General features: G+C 37.6%; 1 long non-coding RNA gene across 1 annotated transcript in view; it reads right to left on the minus strand.

Moving 5' to 3' along the window:
* The window catches only part of LOC123867879, a 28,081-nt gene extending 10,249 nt beyond the window's left edge, over nt 1–17,832 (minus strand). Inside the window, exons 1-3 of the long non-coding RNA XR_006796525.1 lie at nt 17,822–17,832; nt 16,362–16,367; nt 3,356–3,364 (exon numbers count right to left, since the gene is read on the minus strand). This is a non-coding gene — a long non-coding RNA (uncharacterized LOC123867879). The remainder of the gene's footprint in view (nt 1–3,355; nt 3,365–16,361; nt 16,368–17,821) is intronic.
* Between the last annotated feature and the right edge of the window lie 7,142 nt (nt 17,833–24,974).

Genomic DNA, 24,974 nt, shown 5'->3' on the forward strand with positions numbered 1-24,974 from the left:
TTACGGAACCCTTAAAGGCCGATTCACACCAATTGCGTAATTGACACGTGCGTAGTGACGCGCGTAAACCACGCTTTACGCAAGCGGTGTACCATGTTTCATGCAGTTCCATACTCGTACATTACAATGCAACGGTACGCGCTACGTCTACGCAACGCTTACGCAGCCAGTGTGAAGGAGCTATAAAACTGAATTAATTCATACGATGTCGCGAGAATAAGCCACTTCTACATAATGATATAGCTTGACATGTTATCAAAGACTGTGAAGTATACATGAAGCGTTGTAACAAAGTATACTATAATTATTTTTCGTGTCGCGACCTCGTTTCGTAATCGCAACAAACAGCGCAAGTTAGTGATTAATTAAGTGCGCATTAATATTTATAAAGTTAATTAAATATGTACATACATAGACACCGAAGTTATAAATGTGTATGTTGGTATATGGTTAGTATATAAAATTAACTTAAGATATGACTTTCCATTATAATATTTTTGACACAGTTTGACAGTTTTTTTAATTTGGAGCTGTCAAACCTCGTGGCTTTAGCTGTCAGTTGCGAGCCTATTGTAGCGAGTACTAAAATTAAGAGTCCTTGAATGTGAAATTCATGTTCCGTCCTTATTTAGCAATATTCAAAAGAACAAGAAAAAGTTGAAAACTAAAACCCGACTGCGATCGTCTTAAGAGGGCTCTCTCCGTCACTCGTTTCCACTCGTTTCATACAATCGTAGTTCCAATTTCATTTGAATATTAAGCAACCTAAGTCCATGAAATTTTGCAGACATATTCTAGAAACTAATATCTATGTCTGTGGTTTTCCAGATTTCTGTTAAAATATTCGGTTTCAAAGTTACGCGGTCTTAAAATTTTCATACAAATCTTGGAGCCCCTGTAATTTTAAAACTACATATTTTTAGAAAAATCTAAAACACCACAGACACAGATATTAGTTTCTAGAATATGGCTGCAAAATTTAATGGACTTTGGTTGCTTAATATTCAAATGAAATTGGAACTACGATTGTATGAAACGAGTGGAAACGAGTGACGGAGAGAGCCCTGTTAAAAAACTCTGAAATATCAGAGTAAAATTGTTTTTCTTTCGCTTGGTGTATTGTAATGTTATCGTCCATTAATTATATTCATGAGCTCAGAATTTTCTCCTCTTTAATTTGACATCCCACTCGATACAATAGGAAAACATTTTTTGGAAACCTCGACTCTTTTTGATGTTACATCCGCTAGGTCCATTTTTTTCGTATGAAATATAGCCTATGTCACTCAGACCTTACAACGAATCAATTGACACCTCATTCATCAAAATAGGCCCAGTAGTTTAGGCGCTACGGGTGTCTTAGGTACCTACTAGGCTATTTCGGTTTTGGGGTGCCTTAACCTAATAACCTTTTTCTTTTAAATACTAGACTATTCAGTATTCACTATACCTACCTACAGTAACGAAAGAAGTTTGTTTGAATTTAAATACAATGACAGGAATTAATTATTTACCTATCATTTACTTTATTGGATTTATTTGAACAGTGTTAACTTATCAATAGGCTTTTTTTTATTCAGACACAAGCAAGCCCTTGACTGCAATCTCACCTGGCGGTAAGTGATAAGGAAACGGGATAACCTGGAAGGGGTAAGGCAGTTTTCATTAAACGCACACTCCATTGGTTCCTACACGGTATCGTATCGGAACGCTTGGCGGCACGGCTTTGCCGGTAGGATGGTAACTAGCCAAAGCCGAAGCCTCCTGCCAGCCTAGACCAGAAATTTAGGAATTACAAAATTCTAAACCTGCTGGGAATCGAACCCGGGATCTGCCACTAACAAGATTACCACTCTTACCACCGCGCCTGGGAGGCACAAAACCTTTCATATCCCATTAGGTATAATTTTGTCTTTAGGTACAATACTGTTTTTAATTCTATTACAGGTACAAGATAATCTCGTCAGTGCAAGAGCTGATGAGCTAACTCAATTATCATCAACACTAAAATGACAGCTGTCAAGCTCATTTGTCGGCTGGTTCTACATTGCAGCTTCACTGAGTGACATCAAAGAAATTTTTCGTAGAAAACCTTCAATGGATTAAAATAAAAACCGACTTCAGTAACCATAAACATTAAAAATTAAAAAAAAATATTATTTACCTACAGTGTACTAACGGTGAAGGAGAACATCGTGAGACAAGTTTAAATTAAAAATTTATAACACCCCCGACAAGTGAAGGTTACAGTAACTAGAAAAGAGCTGTTAACTTTCAAACGGCTGAACCGATTTTCTTAGATTATAGCTAAGAACACTCGATCAAGCCACCTTTCAAACAAAAAAACTAAATTAAAATCGGTTCATTAGTTTGGAGCTACGATGCCACAGACAGATACACAGATACACACGTCAAACTTATAACACCCCTCTTTTTGGGTCGAGGGTTAAAAACCTGCATGAGCCAGACAGCTGTGTAACGGCTGCAAATTCGCATAGGAGGACTGCGGTATAAACCCTCTTCACTCTGAGAGGAGCTCCATTCTCAGTAGTGGGTTGAAGATGGGTTCATCAATAAATAAAAAAGAAAAAGAAAAAAAAATGATAACTTACTACCAATAAAGTAAGTAGATTTTCGGTAAATAAATCATATTATTCTTTTTACGCGAACAAAGTCATAACAAAAATACAGTCGATAATATTAAAATTAAGCATAACTTTTTGTTCAAAGATTTATTGCCACTGATTATACAAAATAAATGGTTGGAAATAATTAGGTAGTATGTAAAGTCGTGATTTATTCGGTAATTAATAGTTTAAGGATGTTGCAAGAATATAAATTGTTTATTTTTTTAATATTAATTATAACTTATGTTTTTATAATGGAAATGAGTAGTTTTATGAGCTTATAATAAGGTTGAGCTGATGTTCTAATTCAAGTGTTTTGAGGATTCCGTAGTGAAACAAGAAACCTTTACAGTTTGGTCCTGTCCGTCTATCCGTCCGTCCGTCGGCGTCGCTCGGTCGGTTTTTTTTTTAAAGAATATTAGCCATGTTAAATGACTAATATTCCCCTTTCCTCTCCAACTAAGCGTCAAGCTTGTGCTAGGAGTAGGTACGACAATAGTGCAACGGGCGGGGTTTGAACCGTCGACCTTTCGGTTTTCAGTCCACTCCTTTACCGGTTGAGCTATTGAGGGTTTATCTGTGAGTTACATCGCCTCTGATGTAACTGTTACGGGCAACGTGATTAACTGGGCATTATTAATAAGAACCGGCCATTATTAATAATGCCCAAGAGTGATGGGCAAAGTGATTAATTTATCACTTTGACCGGCCATTATTACTACTATAACTATTACTAACTATAATATTATATAGTATTATGTTTGTAATCATGGAAAAGAAAGTACAACCTTGCCGGATTTAATTCAATTACAGGGTAAACCTCATGCTTCATCGGGATTGCGTTGCGTGTTAAAAGTATGTTTCAGGCCTAATGGAAGGTTATTCAACACTTACATCAGCACAGACCGACAGCGCCATAAAGTTTACTGCCATTTACAATAATTAATAACCTGTATCGGCAATATAAAATCTAAACGAGAGGCGAATAAAGCGATAAATTGTTAATTTACAATCCAACTCAGCTATAAAATCTCACGAAACTGCCTGCCCTACTAAGATTTACCACAGCCTAAATAGATACATCATACAGTCGGCCGATGAAGACGCCTTACTCTATCCGCGTAAAAAATTTAGTATAGCGTTACTCTCTTTTACGTAATCCCATACAGATGATAGAGACAAAAATCTCAATGGGTGGCTAACCATTTTGAGTCACCAACCAATCACCATTTTTCCATTCCCAAATATTTTTTTTCTTATACTTACTAGTTAGCCCATGACTGCAATCTCACATGGTGGTAAGTGATGGTGTAAGTAAGATGTAAGCGCGCTAATCAAGAATTGGTATGGCAGTTTTTATTAAACCCATACCCCTTTGGTTTCTACATGGCATCGTACCGGAATGCTAAATCGCTTGGCAGTAAACTTTGTCTGTGGGGTGGTAACTAGCCACGACCGAAGACACCCACCCCAAACTAGACCAAGGACAATTTAGAAATTATAAATACCAAAATTGTTGCCAGGAAGCGAACTCGGGACCTCTTGCTTATAAGAACACGGCGCTCACCAATGCGCAATGGAAGTGCTACGTAAAGTTGGCTCGTCCGCAAACATAAAGGGCGTCACCTCACTGTATGTATTTACGCTGTGGATTAACGAAACATTTTATAGTTGTTCACTAAATTCTAAGATTAATTTAGGTTATCGTAATTGAAATTGTAAATTGATAAAAATGACAAATTTTCAATAAATTTTCTTTATCTTCACTTTCATTAATTACTAATTGCCTGCCTGCACCTGCTTCGCTCTGGTGAAACCGTCAAGTGCGAGTTGGACTCACACACGTAAGGTTCCGTACCATTGTACGAGATATAACACTAAGTATGTACTTTTAATGTTTTTTTTAAATTTGCCGCCATTTTATTGTTTTTATTATTCGTTGTTATAAACTGCAATACACTGTCAAGTCTCTACCTATTACGTTTTACGAGATACTAGAGGATGCCCGCGACTTCGTCCGCGTGGATTTAGGTTTTTAAAGATCCCGTGGGAACTGTTCGACTTCCGGGATAAAATGTCTATGTCAATTACAGGGACGCAAGCTACCTCGGTACCCATACAAATCGGTTAAGCGGATGGAATCCCGTGGGAACTCTTTGATTTTCCGGGATAAAAAGCCCATGTCCGTCCCCGGGTTATAAGATAACCCTGTACCAAATTTCGTCAGAATCGGTTAAACTATTGGGCTGTGAAAAGGTAGCAGACAGACAGACTGACAGACAAACAGACACACTTTCGTATTTATAGTATTAGTATGGATAACCCACGTGGGCACAATTGAAATAATATGATACCCAAGTAATTTATTCTTGAAATTTTAAATTGATATTACTTTGTTTTTGAAATATTCAAATAAAATTCAAGTGCAATTGTGTGATAATAGCGTCTACTTAATTTGAATTTTTATTCAACATAATATTATACTATGAAATTTTAACAATCTTGTATATGTAATAAGCAGTTTCGTACTTTTAGAAGCACATTACCTGTCTGTAAAGGAAATTGTATCACACTATCACACTAATATTATATCACACTTCACACTATAATATTATAAAGGCGAAAGTTTTTTTTTTTTAATAAAGAATATTAGCCATGCTCATCATGACTAATACTCCCCTTTCCCCTCCAATTAAGCGTAAAGCTTGTGCCAGGAGTGGGTACGACAATAGTGCAACGGGTGGGGTTTGAACCGCCGACCTTTCGGAATTCAGTCCGCTTCTCAACCGTTGAGCTATCGAGGCTCTAAAGTTTGTATGTGTGTGTGTGTGTGTGTGTGTGTGTGTGTGTGTGTGTGTGTGTGTGTGTGTGTGTGTGTGTGTGTGTGTATGTTTGTTATTCCTTCACGCTAAAACTACTGGACGGATTGGGCTGAAATTTAGAATGGAGATAGATTATACTCTGGATTAGCACATAGCCCACTTTTTATCCTGGAAAATCAAAGAGTTCCCACGGGATTTTTAAAAAACTACATCCACGCGAACGAAGTCGCGGGCATCAGCTAGTGCCAAATAAAATAATATGTTTTTTTAAGATATCGTCAAAACAGGTGGGATTTGAACCTTTCGAATTTCAGTCCGCTCCTTAACCGTTGAGCTATTAAGGCTTTGTATGTAATAAATCTACTACAAGATCTAAAAGGTGCTTGTTTTATTAAATGTGAATGGCAATGTTGATAATACTAATTAAATCGGTCAAGTGCGAGTTGGACTCGAACACGAAGGATTCCGTGCCACTGTTTAAGAAATAATACTTTTAATTTTTTTTTAATTTTCATGGCGGCCATTTTCAAATTTTTATGATTTGTTATTATAGCGGCAATCGCACTTATGTTATAAAGGCGAAAGTTTGTGTGTATGTGTGTTTGTGTGTGTGTTTGTTACTCCTTCACGCAAAATTCACTGGACGAATTTGGCTGAAATTCGGAATGGAGATAGATAATGTCCTGGATTAGCACATAGGCTACTTTCTATCTCGGAAAACCAAAGAGTTCTCACGGGATTTCGAAAAACCTAAATCCACGCGGACGAAGTCGCGGGCGTCAGCTAGTAAGAATATACATTCTGTGAAAATTTCAACTCTCTAACTATTACGGTTAGCGAGATAACTACAGCCCGCTGACAGACGGACGCACGGACGGACGGATAGTGAACGCGTGGTACCTAATAGGGTGGCGCCCAAAACAGAGCGAATTATGTAAAATACATTGTATGTAATAAATCCATCACAAGATCTAAAAGGTGATTAAAATGGCAATGTTGCTAGTACTAAAAAGTAATTCACTTTTTTGTTGATCCGCGAAAACCTACCTAATCTCATTTTATTTCACTCCAACCATAAACGTCCGTCGTTTCTCCATAGATACGGATTAAATGGCACTTGAACAGTTATTTTTATCGCTGGAGAACACATTTTATTGGTTGTTTCTACATTCTATTACCGAGTTTAATTCGTGAGGTAATTCCGTTTTTGTTGCAATTATGGCATACCGTTACCCTGTGGAATGGTTGTCGTTTTATCTAATATGGATTTTTATATCCTATCATCCATAGAGCAACACAGCTAGAAGAAAACATCGACGTTGTTCCAACTGATAAATAAATGTCTATTATTTCTGGACGAACTCTACTTACGAGACTCTCAACAAAACACGATAAAAATATTATAACAAATAAAACGTGACTTGTCCACGAAACACTTACTTTTTTTCTTCTTCTATTTGGGCAGGTTTCCGTCCATTGTGTGTGCAGTGTCTCTTTCTGCCGCAGTCGTCATCCCAGCCATTCAAGCTCACTCTCTGAAGCCGAGTAATTACCCGAAGGCTTCCCGGAGCGAGGCTGTCTCTCAGCTTTACTAATAATTACTCAGTTTTACTAATAACTCATACTTATAAAGACGTAAACCTATTCAAATAAACGTCGAACGAATAAAGTTCCCCACTCAGCACGAATACATTGAATTGCTTGAATTATTAAACTCAGTGTCTCCCAAACACTGCGTTTTACGATGCAGTGTGGTAAATCTGGCACCATTAAATCCTGATATATGTTAATTTTTTTTGTTTGGGTGCCGTCTATTGCCAGTTTAGCTTTACACATACAGAAGTTATTGAATTTCTGGCGATTTCATTAAAACTTTAAAACACCTGACAAAGCTTCTTCCATGTAATTTTAAAATGTAACAACTGCGGGTCTATCGTTTTTTTTTGTAGTTTTAAAAGCTCTAACATATTAACAATGTACACATATTTTGACGACATAGCATATAATATACGACCAATTGGTCCGGTATTTTGACAAAGGTAAAAGTGGCATAACGCCTCCCTTTGAAGGGAAGGAAGTGCTTTTTGCATCCATCGGATGTAATATTGTACAAGTGTTTAATCAAGTAGTTATTACCCTCAAGCGAATATAACGTTTATGTATTTGACTTTAAGTAGCGAAATCATTTGCACCAATAAAATGTTTTTCTAATAGATCGCGATAAGAATATAGCCATAAAGATTGTTGGTAAGGCGGTTTGTAAAGGAGATCATTATTTTTGGGCCTTTTCTGAAAGTGCCGGCCAACGAAAAAAAATGGTACGGATCGTTAGAACTAGCCATTTGGAGTAATAGTTAATATGGCAGAAAAGTTGTAGGATTGCTCTGAACCAAGTTATACAAGGTCGAAGATTCGTCATTTTCATACATTTTATTGATTTCTAAAAGTGCTGGGAAACATAAAATAATGTTAGATATTGCTAGAACTAATGATTTGAAGCAATTGTCATTATGACCCGAAGGCTGTGGGGCCATTATATGTCGTGTTATACAAGTTATACGAAAAATTAATATACTTTGTATAATTAATTGCAACCGATTTTATGATTTTGTTACTGTTCTGATTGTTTTATATGAATTTGAATACACGTACAATTATTTTGTCTCCCACGAAGTGCTGGATCAGCTGCAATGTGGACAAAATTCGTTTATACATACCTGGATTGTATGCGGCCTTGTAATACTAGGTGATCTCATCCAGCCATCTCCCAAACTTCTGCCACTGGGAATTGGGATATCTCCGGCGAGCTCTGTGATGAATGCACCATTTGCATAGTAACTACGGGCTTGCTTCAGTCGATAGCTGCCCAAAGCAACCTGCGTCGATTCTTCTGTGAACCTAGGAAAGTCATTGAACGGAGGATGTCGACTTCCATAGCCTGGAAATGAGCTCTTCTTCTATTATAATTATTGTGTGTGATAACAAGTTCTGCTGAACTGTTTTGCGCATTGACCAGTTCATGGATTTTGTCAAGGAAATCACGTCTGTAGTACACGTTATTGTCTATCACAACATGATAGCTGTTTAGCGATGTTACCGCGATCCTGAAATAATCAATCACGTTACTTAATGCCCGGTCACTCTGATCAATCCTGAGCAAACGAAAATCTCTTTTAAAGCAATTGTTCATCACTTCCACCATCCAGCGGCAAATGGTAACAAGCCTAGATTTATTGGTTTGGTCAGTAAATAGCTGGATTTCATTTAAATGTTTTGTTTCTAGCATTTGTGTCACATAACCGCACGCCTCAAGAAAGAAAGGCTATCTATAAAGGGCATGTACAGACAGATACAGGCATGTACATGTATCTTCAGAAAAGCACTAATTACTTTTTTCAGTGAAAATCATACCCTAACCACAAGTTCCGAAACCACTAAAAGCCTTTATATTTGTTGCGATGGAACAATAATCTACACGCTGCAGCAACTTACAATGCCTAGATTTTAAATGATACCTTAAATGATATAGAAGATTTTTACTGGTTTTTTATCTTAGTCCATGGTTTTAGAGATACCATAAACAATCTTGAGGTAATCTTTCTTTCTTGAGGTGTGCGGTTATGTGGCACAAATCCCAGTAACAAAACATCAGTAAAAACCCAGCTAACTACTGACGAAGCCAATAAATCTAGACTTTTTACCATTTGCTGCTGGATAATGTAAATGATTAACAACCGCTTTGGAAGAGATTTTTTTTTTACTCAGGGTTATTCAGGATTTGTAACCGGACATTAAGTAACATGATCGATTATTTCAAGATTTTGTCAGCATTGTTGAACGGCTATCATGTTCTGATAGACAACAACGTACATGCACGTGATTTTCTTGACGTAATCCATGAACGGCCAGTGAGCAAAACAGTTCAGCAGAACTTGTTATCACAAACAATATGTAATTATAATAGAAGGAGAGCTCATTTCCAGGCTATGGAAGCCAACATCCTCCGTTCAATGACTTTCCTAGATTCACAGAAGAATTGACGCAGGTTGCTTTGGGCAGCTATCGACTGAAGCAAGCCCGTAGTTACTATGGTGAACAGTACGTATAACCAAATGGTGCATTCATCACAGAGCTCGCCGGAGATATCCCAATTCCCAGTGGCAGAAGTTTGGGAGATGGCTGGATGAGATCACCTAGTATTACAAGGCCGTATACAATCCAGGTATGTATAAACGAATTTTGTCCACATTGCAGCTGATCCAGCACTTCGTGGGAGACAAGATAATTGTACGTGTATTCAAATTCGTGTAAAACAATCAGAACAGTAACAAAATCATAAAATCGGTTGCAATTAATTATACAAAGTATATTAATTTTTCGTATAACTTGTATAACACGATATATAATGGCCCCACAGCCTTCGGGTCATAATGACAATTGCTTCAAATCATTAGTTCTAGCAATATCTAACATTATTTTATGTTTCCCAGCACTTTTAGAAATCAATAAAATGTATGAAAATGACGAATCTTCGACCTTGTATAACTTGGTTCAGAGCAATCCTACAACTTTTCTGCCATATTAACTATTACTCCAAATGGCTAGTTCTAACGATTCGTACCATTTTTTTTCGTTGGCCGGCACTTTCAGAAAAGGCCCAAAAATGTATGGAGCTAGAATGATCTCCTTTAAAGAGAAATGTTGTTTCTTGCAGACACTTTCGAATCGCTATCGATTGACTCTTAAAGCCAGGTTCTTCTTCTGACATAGTGATTTTTCAAGCTTGTTTTAAACGTACAGGCATTTTATTGCTACAGAAGTCCCATTGGCGAGCAAGCACTGGTTATTTCTAAGCTCCAAAGTTTAGAACATCGGCGCATTTTTTTTTTTTAAATTCATTATATGATAGGCAAGCGCTTGACCACAATCACACCAGATAGAAAATGATGATGAGGCCTACATAGTCGAAATTCCACGAACTCGTACGAAGCGATTCACTTCCTCGTTTCTACGCACTGCCAGAATTTGGAATGCCCTCCCTTCTGGCTTCCGTTTTCTTGGAAAGGACATAGGCTACTTTTTATCACGGAAAGTGAAAGAATTAATACAGGATTTATATATATCGAAGTACAAGTCGCTGCAGGCATCATCTATTTGGCACAGAGATAGTTTGTATCCTAAAGATTTAGGCAAATTACCTGGGAAATCAAAGAGTCACCACGGGATTTTTAAAAAAACCGACGCGGATGAAGTTGCAGGTTTCATCTAGTCTTCATAAGGGTATAAAAGGAAAAGGTTGTACGGGAGCTGTGGCTGTGTGCTCGACCGTAGCAATAGGGAAATTTCCCAACCGAGCGGTGTTGTGCTCGGTGGCGCCAGCTGGGCCGACGGTTAGACGTTGACTCCTCTATATATAGTGCAATTTGGTAAACGCTCTGTCAATGCGATTGGAAGTTGCGTGTTTTCTCCTTGTATTCCAGTTAAGCTACCCGTGCTGCCATCTAGGCGTAGGTCGTGAGTTATCAGGCTGGGGTTCGTGTTTCGAGCGTTGTTGATTGATTGAGTTTAGAAGCGACATCTTGTGAAGGTGGCAACCGCTACAAGGTGACTAACTGATGATCTATCAACGCACAGCTCAAATTACTGCATGGATCGGGATGTAGGGATTATAACGTAGACATCCGTTAAGACATGGTTTTTGAAAATTCTATCCCTATAGGAGTAAAATTAAATAGGGGTTTAAATTTGTGTAGTCCACGCGGACGACATTGCGGACATGAGCTAGTATATTCATAATTTGATCAGGAATGGTCATAATATCTGGCTCCTTTCATGAAGTCTCGAATAACCTGCCCTTAACATGTTCATTTCAATATATTATGCGAGAAAAAAGCTTTTAATGTGGAAGCTTTACTGCCTATTAGCTAATTTGTAAACAAATCCACTAAATATAGTGTCGAAGTCTTAGTATCGATTTAGTTTATTTATTTCATTTTTATACAACACATTACGCGATTTCAAACCTAACGAAATGAAAATACCTTTTAAAGTAGTAATTTACCACTTACGGTTGTATAAAATTAGTGTGGAAACTAGAAATGGCTGATAATGTTATTTTATAACGATTAACGAGTCTTTCCAAATCAAAATACATATTTTTCACACTTCACATCTTGTTGAACTTTGACAATCTTCATTTCCTAAACGGCAGCTTTTTTACAAATAAATCTAAGAAACCTAATTAGGTATACCTACGAGGTAAACAAATCAAAAATGAGTTGATCCGTAGGAGTTCCAGAGTAACCAACATACCTAGCTCAACGGGTTGCGAAGCTGAAGTGGCTGTGTACGGGGCAAATATTTCGAAAAACTAATGGACGTTGGGGTCCAAAGGTAGAAAGGCGACCTCTCACTCACTTCGTCGGTGGACAGACAACATCAGACTTGTCGCAGGGAGCCGCTGGCTTCAGGCGGCGCAATACGTGGCGTGTGGGAGTTCCTACAACAGACCTATGCCCAACAGTAAACGTCTTTCGGTTAACGATAATAATCATGATGATGATGATATCCTACAAGCATAACAAGTAGGTACAAACCTTCATCTTCGGTCAAAAACCCACCTTCGAAGAACCTTCTGCTTTGCTTGGCTTTGGCCAAAATGGGACAAAGTTTTTCTATGAAAAGCCGAAGTTGAACCACTGAACTACATAAATTCAAACTTATTTTAAGCAAATAATTATTTCGAATTGTTCTTCCTTCTTTCTTCTTTCTGGGCTGGTTCGCGCATTTAAACGTTTCCGTCTGGTGTGTGAAGTCTTCACTCCAGCCATCCATGCTAGGTGTTATAATATAGTATTCTGGGATTAAAACTGCTTTAGCGTGATTCAAGCTTCATAGTGACTGATTGTACACACTTGTGGTTCCATCTAGTGGGATCGTTGTGAGTTACTTTCCGCCCTAGGTTGGTATCGAGACGTCTTTGGCCGAGGGTATGTATTGACAGTCTACTAAATGGGTTTCAGTTTCAGAAATCGACTTTCAGTTGGATACTAGCTGCTAATCTAAGATATTAATATAAGCCATTAATATAAAATTAACATATCCCGCTACATCAGAGCAGTTAAGCAACGCAATTTGCACATATTTTACTTGCAATGATAGTTGACGGCGCGCCGCGTTTAATTGCGAATGAATTATGAATATTTACTGGGTGTCATTTAGATGTCACTGCTTTGTGGTGCGGGACAAAGAATAAGCGGCAGGAGTGGAGGGACGCAATAATAAATAATAAATATTAATAATATATATAAATAATACATAATAAGGACGCAATAATTTCAAAATTTTGCCTTTTGAAAAGTAACCACTGGAGGTTTTCTTTGTTGGAGAGCTGGCTCTTCTCAGTAGTTATATTAGTATAGTATAATGCGTACAAAATGCTGTTTAACGTCAATCAGTTTAGACTTTAGATAATATCAAGACGCTATCTCTTGTGACTCAAATATTCTATAGATATAGGTTAGAAAATAAACCTTAGTTCTTGGAATTAAAGTTCACATTATTTAATTCATTATATTATATATTAGTCATAGATGCTGAATTCGGCCGGAATATATCAAAGGTGTCAGTTGTTACGTTTACCTGCATCAGTCAAAGTTAAAGCATGCGTATATATTTTACTAGGTAATATTTTTAAAATCCACAAACAAATTATTATGTCCTTAATCAATACTCCTTGAATGAGTATATTTTAATATTTTCTTCCAAATAAGTAATCTGTCTATTTCTGTTTCTGATAGGTAAAGATAAAGCCTTTATAAATATCAAAATATTATCTACCTATACTGCGCCTTCCAGTGCGAGATCGCCATTTTAGCACCTTGGGGTCCCAACATCTATCGGCTTTTCGAAATGCTCTGCCCATTGCCACTACATCTTCGAAGCGAAAGCTATGTCGGTTATTCTGATGGGTTCCGATACGATGCCGTGTAGAAACCAAATGGGCTTAATAAAAACTACCATACCCCTTCCAGTTTAGACTGCATCATTACTTACCACCAGGTGAGACTGCAGTCAAGGGCTAACTTATATCTGAATAAAAAAAAAGAATCTCCTTATTTCTGACTTCATCACTAAAGAAACTCCAAGCTGTCTCCATCGCCCGCTGAATGACTCTGAGCTTTCTTATGAGGCCCTATAGCTGTTAGCGACCATGTTTCGGATCCATAATATTATGTCATCACTAGCAACACGCACTGTTCGAAGACTTTGGTATTCAATCACTGAGGAATTTTGAACGAGAAGACATGTCGAAGCTTCCTGAACGCTGCCCAGCCGAGTTAGATTCGGCAGCTAACTTCTTTCTCGAAGTTTTATGAAACTCTACCTCCTAGTTATATTAGTGTAGATCTGTACCAGCCCTATTATGGGCAGTATTTATTAATTCCGCGTGCAAACGTATTGCAACCATTATTATGGCCCCCGGCGCAAATAGATCTATTTTGACATATTTATTGCCACGACTCAATACACAATCAATTACACTTCCAGTTTCACTCCTGTGCTGTTGACAATCCGATGTTTGAATCACACTAATATTATAAAGGCGAAAGTTTGTATGTGTGTGTGTGTGTGTGTGTGTATGTTTGTTACTCCTTCACGCCAAAACTACTGGACGGATTTGGCTGAAATTCAGAATGGAGATAGGTAATATCCTGGATTAGCACATAGGCTACTTTTTATCCCGGAAAACCAAAGAGTTCCCACGGGATTTCGAAAAACCTAAATCCACGCGGACGAAGTCGCGGGCGTCAGCTAGTCAACAATAATTTTATAATAGGTACGTAGCCATAAATCAAAGATAAAGGGGAACTAGCTTTTTTATTTCATTATTATTTATGAACTTGAATGTCTATAATTGTATAATAAAATATAAAAACCAGGGAAAAATATATTTACCCTGCAATAACCCACTTATTACTTTTTCACATTATCATGATCAACTCGTCGTCCGCTCATCTGGTGGTAAGTGATGATGCACTCTTAAGATGGAAGCAGGCTAGCTTAGGAGTGATGTGGCAGTTTTTATTAAATCCATACTCCTAATAAAAAAACTCAGTAGTATTTCCTTACATTTTCTAAATAATTGTTTCAGATCTGATTTGGGAAGATGGGAAGCTTCGGCCGTGACTAGTTATCACCCCCGCGGCAAACCTATCAACATCGACCCATCCCTGGCTCACTACTGAGCACGGGTCTCCTCTTAGAATGCCAGGGGTTTGCCCAGAGTCCGCCACGCTGGCCAAGTGAAGATTGCCAGATGCCATATAGTCTCACACGAAACCAATACAGCTAAGAAAAGAAGTACCTATCACAAAAAACTATTGAGCTATTGGCTGTAGACTTTAATTAGATTCTTTATTCACAGTAAGTAATTATTTCCTACAAGATATTACCTTGTAGTTTATAGCTATTTGAAATCAATACTTACCTACCTAATTTATACGGAATATGCAATTAATATTTATTAATAAACGTGCAAGCCGTGTCGAATGTCAAATGCATATTCATTACGAATATTTATAACTAATGCTATATGATGCCCGCGACTTCTTCCACGTGGATATGGATTTTTGAAAATCCCACGAAAACGTGTCTGTCTGTCTGTCTGCTATCTTTTCACGAACGGTCCAACAGTTTAACCGATTTTGATGAAACTTGCTACAGAGTTAGCTTACATCCCTGGGAAGGACAAAGGCTACTTTTTATCCTGAAAAATCAATGAGTTCCCACGGGATTTTTGAAAACCTTCATCCATAGGAACGAACTTGCGGGCATCTGCTAGTTAAGGTTATAGATATGAATTCCGGTGTTAGAGTGGAAATTAATTATTGGGTAGGCACACATACCTAATTAACAAGAAATTTGCATTTATTTTTAAAACCTGTCAGTTGCGATAATGTAGAGCAAGTCAATGATGGATAGGCGCAAAAATTAGCACATTCCAAACAAAAAACATGTTCTCTACAGTTTTTATTAGCATATCGTAATAAGTACATGAGCATTCATATTAAACTTGATTTTAAACACTGATAAGATTTAGAGCAAAATAAAAAACCGGCCAAGTCGGACTCGCGCACCGAAGGTTCCGTACTTGGGTATTTTTTTCGACATTTTACACGATAAATCAAAAACGAAATGAAAATGTTAATTAATTAATAAATAATTATTAAAATTAAAAAGAAATGAAAATCTGTTTTAGAATGTACAGGTAAAGCCCTTTCATTTGATATCCCACTTGGTATAGTTAGTTATCTTACTTTGAAAATTTAAAAACATTTTATTTATTTTTAATTATGTAACCACAAATTCCCGGTTTTCGGATTTATTCCTTTACTTGTGCTATAAGACCTACCTATCTGCCAAATTTCATGATTCTAGGTCAACGGGAAATGCCCTATAGGTTTTCTTGACAGACACGACGGATGGAGGGACAGACAGACAGACAGACCACAAAGAGATCATATGAGGGTTCCGTTTTTCCTTTTCAGATACGGAACCCTAAAAATAAATATAGGTGCTAGTAACTAGGTACATATTACTAGCAATATAATTTGAATTAAAATGGTAATAATGGCAGTAGGTAAGTAATTATTATTATTAGTTAATAAAGTTATCTTTTAAGCTCGTAGCTTTAAAATTTACGCAATGAATTATTTAACGCCATTACCTACATAATTTTCTTACAAATTCGACAATCGACAATCAAAAAGTGTGCAATGGTACCTACCTATTTTGAATAAATGCTTTGAGTTAGAGTTCAAAACTTTTATGTCAAGCTTTCAAAATATTATATCATTTAAAACGCGCGTCTAAAACGCTTGTTATGTACTGAACCTTAATGATATGCCACATTAAACTCGCGTGCATTGAAAGTCGTGTAAACATGTCCGACGATTAATGTCTTAGCATCGATTCGCACCCATGATATTTAAACGCTATTTATTAGTAACAGATAGGACGAACCGATAAACGGTATACTTACCGATTTTTTGTGTATAATTACACAAAAAATCGGCCAAGTGCGAGTCTGTTTCTCACACGAAGTGTTCCATACCTTGGTACAAGAAAGAACACTTTTAATTTTTTTAATTTTTACAGCAACCATTTCGAAATTTTCATTACTTATTTGTTTTAATAGCGGCAATAGAAACACGCATTCTGTGAAAATTTCCACTCTCTACCTATTACAGTTCACGAGATACAGCCCGCTGACAGACAGACGGATGGACAGCGGAGGTTTGGTACCCGATGACAACCTTCGGGTAAGGGACCCTGGAAATGAAAATATTCCCAATATCCACTCTACCATTTCAGCTTGTCTGACGATTAATGTGTTAGCATCATTTCACACGCAAGTATAATTAATGGATGATTTGTGTTAAACGGCCGGTGTACCAATACCGTAGCCTCACGTGTAAATTATTGACGTTTGACAGTCTAATAAAATACTTATTTAATATTTATTTGAATTAATGAATTACCCATTATTTATTGATCTTCTCTTTGACGTAACATGCCCTTGATATTTATTTATTAGATCAAACTTAGTACGAATGAAAAAGTGTCTTTTTTTAAATATCCAAAATCAAAGTCAAAGTCAAAATCATTTATTCAAAGTAGGTACAATTGTACTCCTTTTGATGGTATCCACTCTAACATCTCAGCACACCTCTTGCATGCCCGACGATTAATGTGTTAGCATCATTTCACACGCAACTATAATTAATGGATGATTTGTGTTAAACGGCCGGTGTACCAATACCGTGGCCTCACGTGTAAATTATTGACGTTTGTCAGTCTAATAAAATACTTATTTAATATTTATTTGAATTAATGAATTACCCATTATTTATTGATCTTCTCTTTGACGTAACATGCTCTTGATATTTATTTATTAGGATAACCATCAAACTTAGAACGAATGAAAAAGTGTCTTTTTTAAAGTCAAAGTCAAAGTCAAAATCATTTATTTAAAGTAGGTACAAATGTACTCCTCTTGATGGTATCCACTCTAACATCTCAGCGCACCTCTTGCATGTCCGACGATTAATGTGTTAGCATCATTTCACACGCAACTATGTAATTAATGGATGATTTGTGTTAAACGGCCGGTGTACCAATACCGTGGCCTCACGTGTAAATCATTGACGTTCGACAGCCGAACTTATTTTTTTATTTATTTGAATTTATAAATTATAAATTCTTTAATTGAATTATTTATTATTTTTTGATCTTCTCTGTGACGTAACATAATCCTTGATATTCATTTAATACATCCATAATCACTACGGGGCACGGGTCTTGTCTCACAATAGGTACGTGTTTATATCTTACGTGTTTCGAAAGCCGAATAAAATATTTAAATTTAAGTATTGATCTTTTTCGACGTGTCCATGATATTTAGTTTCGTTATACAATCATCATCAATAACCCAGTGCAAATTGGCAGACTTCTGGGACCTCAAGTTCAAACAGCTTTGGGAACATTATGGACAAATCTCAGGCAAAGTTTCCTCATGGTCAAGGGCCTCCCTTTATTTTTACACCACTGTGGCGAAGTCCAAAAGGAGGGTTAGGTGTTTGACCTTATGTATACCTCCTACCCAACGGTTCAACCGATTTTGATAAATGAGGTAGGTACCTCATTAGATTCATCTTGATGGAGCGAGTATCACTGGGTAGGTTATTAAAAACTCTTTTAAAAAATCCAAAAAGCTGATTTTAAATGCTTTAATGTGCTGGCTGAAAAGTTATTATTCTACGTAGTACCTATTATAGTACTCATACTTAGGTGCAATAAAAATGTTGAAATAAATGAAATTAATATACTTAACTATAGGTAATATTAACCCACATGGTAGTAAAGTTTATCGTAAAAAAAATTACATCGAATATCGCAACGTAACGATGCTACTAAATTATTTACATTTCATAAAAGATGAAAGAGAACAAAGTTGCAACTTTTCAATAATAAAAAGCTAGCGTATAAATAGTTCGCTAAATAATTGAAATGTATTTGTATTGCATTTTGACATGCGATGTTGTGCCATTCGCAATCATTACTGGGAATTACACTTGTCAATTTCAATTCTATGTATTTTTAATAATTGAATTTTTAATTAACGTTCTAACATTCTATTAATGTTAAGGTGAGCGCTCACCGGATTATCCAATAAACTATGAAGAATCATAATTACGCACTACCGCTGCAAGGCAAAGCCGAGCCGACGTACCAGAGCAACTTTTGCGATGACCATCATGCGTAAAAAACCAGCGTATCTCCTACAGCGCTTACGTACCAGCGACAACGGCATCCTAAAGGCCGATTCTCATAAATTGCGTACACGTGACACGTGCGTAGTGACGCGCGTAAACCCCTAACACACCGGAATACGCATACGTCCACGCTTTACGCAAGCGGTGTGCCATGTTTCATGCAGTTCCATACATTACAACGCAATGGTACACGCTACGTCTATGCTTACGCAACGCTTACGCAGCAGGTGTGAACGAGCTATAAAGGTAATTGCTGCCAGGCCCGACAACCCCATACTACATCACTGTGTTGAGGTAGCTATTGGGCGAGTATAAGGAATTGTACCTATTAATGAACTAACACTACTAACTTAGTAATTAAGCAAAAATTGTTACTAACAATCTATGGATGGAAACGTCTGAAATAAACTTTTATTTACAAGGAACCAAAAACTTAATTTGTTATAATCCGGTGAACCAAACAAATCTGTATGGGCAACATGCAGCATGCGACATGCACCGCCCGCTCTTCCACAGACAAACATGCAGGAAAAGCCAGCCATCAAGCAAGCCATACGCCACCAGGTTTTGGGATTTGAATAGAATAGAATAGATTTTTATTCAAATAAACTTTTATAAGTGCTTTTGAATCGTCAAATAATTTACCACTGGTTCGGAATGCCGTTCCTACCGAGAAGAACCAGCAAGAAACTCGGTGGTTGCTCTTTTCAATTGTTCAATTTACAATAATATTCGTGTGGTGCTGCGTTTTTTTGGTTCCTTGTATATCATGGACTTCAACAAAATAACGCCTGCTTCTATACTACATAAACGATTATTTATTTTTTATATCCGATAGCAAACCGATACGCAGGTGACATTGTGACGGTATGTAGATGTATACAGGTGCATGATTTATTGCACCATGGTTCCCAAAATTGTATTGGCAATAAATGAAAAGGAAACCCCGTTTTTCAATAAGCGCTCCCATAAAGCCACCGCGTCCGTAACGCGACACCATCGGCCATGTTCGCCATAAAACCATATTTAAGCCGGGCTTATAGAAACGATTTATCAATATGTAAATCATTTTAATTGGTGCCCGCGGACATTTTTTAGTGTAATTGGCAGCTCTGGCATTTTTCACTTGCGTATTATAGACGTTCGATTTTTCCGTGATGGTACACATTTGAATACTTTTTGTGATGGCTGACTCGACAATTTTAAGGCAGCCTAAAAAATCTATACATTTAACAGGGAAAAGCTGACTGACTGACTGATCTATTAATGCATAGCTCAAACTACATGATGGATCAGGCTGAAATTTGGCATGCAGATAGCTATTATGACGAAGACATCCGCGCTAAGAAAGGATTTTTGAAAATTCAATTCCGTGGCGGTAAAATAGGGGTTTGTGGACACGCGGACGAAGTTATGCTAGTTAGGTATAACTGTGCAGTATGTGATAGGTATGCGCTGTCCGCCCTCCCAATACTATAGAAGCGGGAAAAGTAAGCAATACACACCACCAACACACAACACCACACAAACCTTCTAGAAAACACTCAACGTACGTGTCACTCCTTGGGACTTAAGAGATGTAAACTCTACAATGCACTATTGCAAAGAGATTCATATCCTTGCTTTTCCTTCATCTTCAAAGTGAGAGGGCAGGCGGTGCATATCCTTTACAGTACATTTGACTAGGGCGGATTTTAGGGAATTAAGGTTGTGGTTTTTTTTTTAATCATATTTTTTTAATGAAAATATTACAATAAAACTTAAAGCTAGCCTTATCTAATTACTATACAAATCATGCCCGCGTGGAATGGTGCCAAGAATACTGGCTGCATTTCCGCGTTGGACAGCCAGGCTGATCCGTTGCGCAAAAAATGAGCCAGCCCTTCTGTCACCCGATGAGGCTATTAAACGCGGTGAAATGTCTCGTAAAAATTTCTTTGCACTAAACTCCATGGCCCCCGGGGTCTCCACGGCAAACGGAACAAAAATGTAACTCTCAATAAGAGAGGCATACTTGCGCCGCTTGCCGTTTTCAGCCATTTCTGCTGCGACTCCCGGTCTTGATACTGTCTCCCTGACATGACACGGGGCCAATGTGTCAACGCACGTTGCGTCCCACATTAGCGCCCGTCCCCGTTCCCAGAGAACCAGCGTCAATCCATCGGGTCTCTTGCCATCATCCCGACTAATCCCTGCCGGCTCAATGAGCGCAGGAACGTCTATGGTGGCAAGAGCCCTTTTGATCGTGTCGTTAAGATTGAGGTTACGGTTATGGTTGCTTTTATAAATAGTATTATGTATGACCCATCATAAAATAGTAAATAGGTACAGTTAGCTTAACAAAATTTTATTCTTATTACACGAATCAAAGAGGGTGAGAGTTTATTTATTCCACCATAACTTCCAAATGCCTGAACAGATATAGATGTATGGGGTATTGTTAGAATCTTTATATCATCCCAAGTGACACAAACTATAAATTAAAAAAAAAAAGTTAATAGGGTGGCTCTATGCCACCATTTTGAAATGTGAAAGTATTTAATTTTTAAATAGTTCGTTTTTGGCAGGACAGTCGTGTTTTTTAATTTTTTGATAGGTTAGTAGGTATCTATATCTGTAAGTGCAGAGCCAAAAGTTTTTCGATACAAATGAAAAATTTATACTCCGTTCGGCATTTACAATAACGCTCCCGCGTTTATTGTCGAATGTCATACGCTCGTTTTTATGTCCAAATATTATTGTTCCGCTTTTATATCCTTTCGTTCTGGAATTTATGATTTCAGTATTACTTATATTTTCATCGTTTCCAACTATATATCTTCTTTAAATCACTATCTATACTAACCTACCTAACTATACTAACTAGATGATGCCCACAGCTTCGCCTGCGTGAATTGATCAGATGCCCTGCAGCATCAGAATTGAGGAGTTGGAATCCAAATTTTTTATGGAACAATGTCGCAAAGTTCCTCTATCGATAAAAAAAAATCGGTTCAGAAATCTCGGAGATATCAGTGCATAGGTAAACACAATTCCTCCATTTTTAAAGTCAGTTAAAAAGCCTATGTTACTCCTTGGTTAATCCTCTACTTGTCTGTGTAAGTCCCGTCAAAATAGGTTCAGCCATTCCGAAGATTAGCCCGTTCAAACAGAAAGTCACTTCAATTTTATTTATTAGTAATAGATGTAAAAATGTGTTTGTTTGTTGGTTTATTCGTCGGCCCGTCAATAACGCCGCAATGGATCCACGTAATTTTTAGGGTTCCCTACCTCAAAAGGAAAAAGGAACTCTTATAGGATCACTTTGTTGTTTATCTGTCTGTCCGTCTGTCGTGTCTGTCAAGAAGACCTATAGGGTACTTCCCGTTAACGTTGAAGTTTTAAAAAGCCCTTATCGGTTTGAATCTCGTTTGCACTTTGACCGTGTAGAATTTTTATAGCTACACACTTAGGTAGTTTGACTAATATTAACATTCCTATAAAAAAATTAAGCATAAAATATATTCATTACCAAGATTAATTATACACAAGCTATAATTTGATGCCATATAACGTTCTGATAAGTAAATTAATTCTATACGAATGAAAAATAACAACATCTTAACGAGTAAAAAGCGCTACCATCGATCAACTCAACTAAAACAACTTATCATCTGTCGGACAAAAAACAGAAATCCATTACAAGAGAGCATTAACAAACAAATGTTCACACTTAACCTTTCTTTCGTGCCCATGATATACATCGTTGGAATACGGCTTATTATTACACTAAAACCAACTTACTGTTTCCTTCTACACCACTCTTAATTTAAAAGCAATTAAGTTTACAATCGCTTGTAGAGTGACACGAGTAAGTTGGTAATGTCTTTAACACAGGGAGGTATCTCAGGTGTCGTGGAAAACTTAATTTATGTTAAACTCGTCGGTGCCGCGATTATTCAACTCGCCCGCGATGGAAGATAAGCAAGATTAATCGAGTACGGCCCTGTATAAAAAACTGGACAAGTGCGAGTCGGACTCTCGCATCTAAGGTTCCGTACCTTGAAATGATAAGTAGGTACAACACATTATCAACATCACAACAACATCTCGTCATATAGTTTCCGCCATTTCTGTGTTTCGTCAAACACAAAAGTTGTGCTATATTGGCTATCCCAGGCCATTCTCGGATGTTCCTAAGCTACGAAGTTCTTCTTTTACCAACTCAATTGCCTCTCAATTCTCTCTTTCCCTCCATTTTGCCCGTCACGATGGTCTGAAAGAAATTGTATCGGCCATGTTTGAGAACATGTCCCGGTTACCTGACTGACTGTCAACGGATTTTAAGACTTTAATATTTCGTATTAATTTCAATTTGATATCTCCATGGGTTCCTGAGACAAACTTGACAAACAGGCAGACTAGCTAGACACTAGACAGATGGAAAAAGAAGTGAACTTATAAGGGTTGCTTTTTCCTTTTGAGGTACGGAACCCTAAAAATACGGGGACAAGCCACTCGTGTGGTACTGTCACCGAAATAAAGGAATTAGGACTTCCTTTGCGTGAATTTAGTGACATTAAAAATACCCCGAGTTTGTGTGGATTAGAATTTATAATCTCGCTTTTTAATCTTTTGAGGTATTAATTAATAGTAGATATAATGTTTTTTTTGAAGACTTTTTTAAACCTTTTGTATTTTCGAGTAAGGAAGTTGATAAGCAAAAGCTGCGAAATAAACGGTAAAACATTATATTATACTTTGTGTAACCTGTCATTTGTGTTTTGTGGTGCAATAAAGTATATACATACATATATACATACATAATTACGTACATAATTAAGTATCATCATCATTGATCAATCCATCATCGGTCCACTACTGTGCACGGATCTCCTTTCAGAATGAGAAGGGTTCAGGCCATAGTTCACCACGCTAACCAAAATATGTGGATGGGCAGACTGTTTGACGGTTGAACTCACCTGTTATAGCTCGTTCACACAGTCTGCGGCAGCGTAGACGTAGCGCGTGCCATTGCGTTGTAATGTATGGAACTGTATGAAACATGGCACACCGCTTGCGTAAAGCGTGGACGTATGCGTAACCCGGTGTGTTAGGGGTTTACGCGCGGCACTACGCGTGTGTCACGTGTACGCAATTGGTGTGAATCGGCCTTTAGTCGGACCTCTGCTCCTCTAACAGCATGTTTTAGTGGCATGCGTGTCTTAACCCACGCGGCTCGCGGTCTTCTGGTCACCGCGTTGTGAACAGAATCCCTTTAGAAAGTACATTAGGTTCGAAATTAGTCGGGCATAGGTACCTATTCCGAAAGTATTTTTAAAATATTATCAACATAGGTAAGCTAGTAAACATAGTACCTAACTATCTTAGAGATACATAGTTTCACTTATTCACAAGCCTTCTCTTCAAGCTGTGCCCTCTGTAGCGAGCTGCTCTGTGCCACAAAGCGCCGCAAGCCGCTGGGGTCAGCGGAAAGCCCTTTGAACTGCTAATCTGAACCGACTCAAGTTAAATGCTGCATAAATCTACAAGTGGGAACAGGGAAATATGTGGAGCTTCTAATACTCTCATTAACAACAACGTCGTCAAGAGATAGACGCCCACTGTTGGACATAGTAATTGCTGGACTAAGTCTCCTATGATAAATGAGAAGGGTTTAGGTCGTAGTCCACCGCGCTGACCAAGTGCAGGTTAGCAGACTTCACACAATATGAAGAACTCTCTGATATATGCAGTATTCTTCTAAATGGAGCATTTTTTAACCCCCGACCCAAAAAGAGGGGTGTTATAAGTTTGACGTGTGTATCTGTCTGTGGCATCGTAGCGCCTAAACTAATGAACCGATTTTAATTTAGTTTTTTTGTTTGAAAGGTGGCTTGATCGAGAGTGTTCTTAGCTATCATCTAAGAAAATCGGTTCAGCCGTTTGAAAGTTATCAGCTTTTTTCTAGTTACTGTAACCTTCACTTGTCGGGGGTGTTATAAATTTTTAATTTACACTTGTTAATATTTTCGACCATTACTTACCCTTGCTAATAAATGTTAGATACTAAACTTAAAGAACACTTTTTTTAAAGTCTTTATTCCACACACACAGCAAAACATTACATAGGTAGATGCTCAAGAAACTATGCACTTTTTAAATAGAATTTGTAGTAATTTACAAGCCTTCACTTCAAGCTGTAGCGT

Source organism: Maniola jurtina, chromosome 8 (genome assembly GCF_905333055.1).
Source record: "Maniola jurtina chromosome 8, ilManJurt1.1, whole genome shotgun sequence".
NCBI classification, from domain to species: domain Eukaryota; kingdom Metazoa; phylum Arthropoda; class Insecta; order Lepidoptera; family Nymphalidae; genus Maniola; species Maniola jurtina.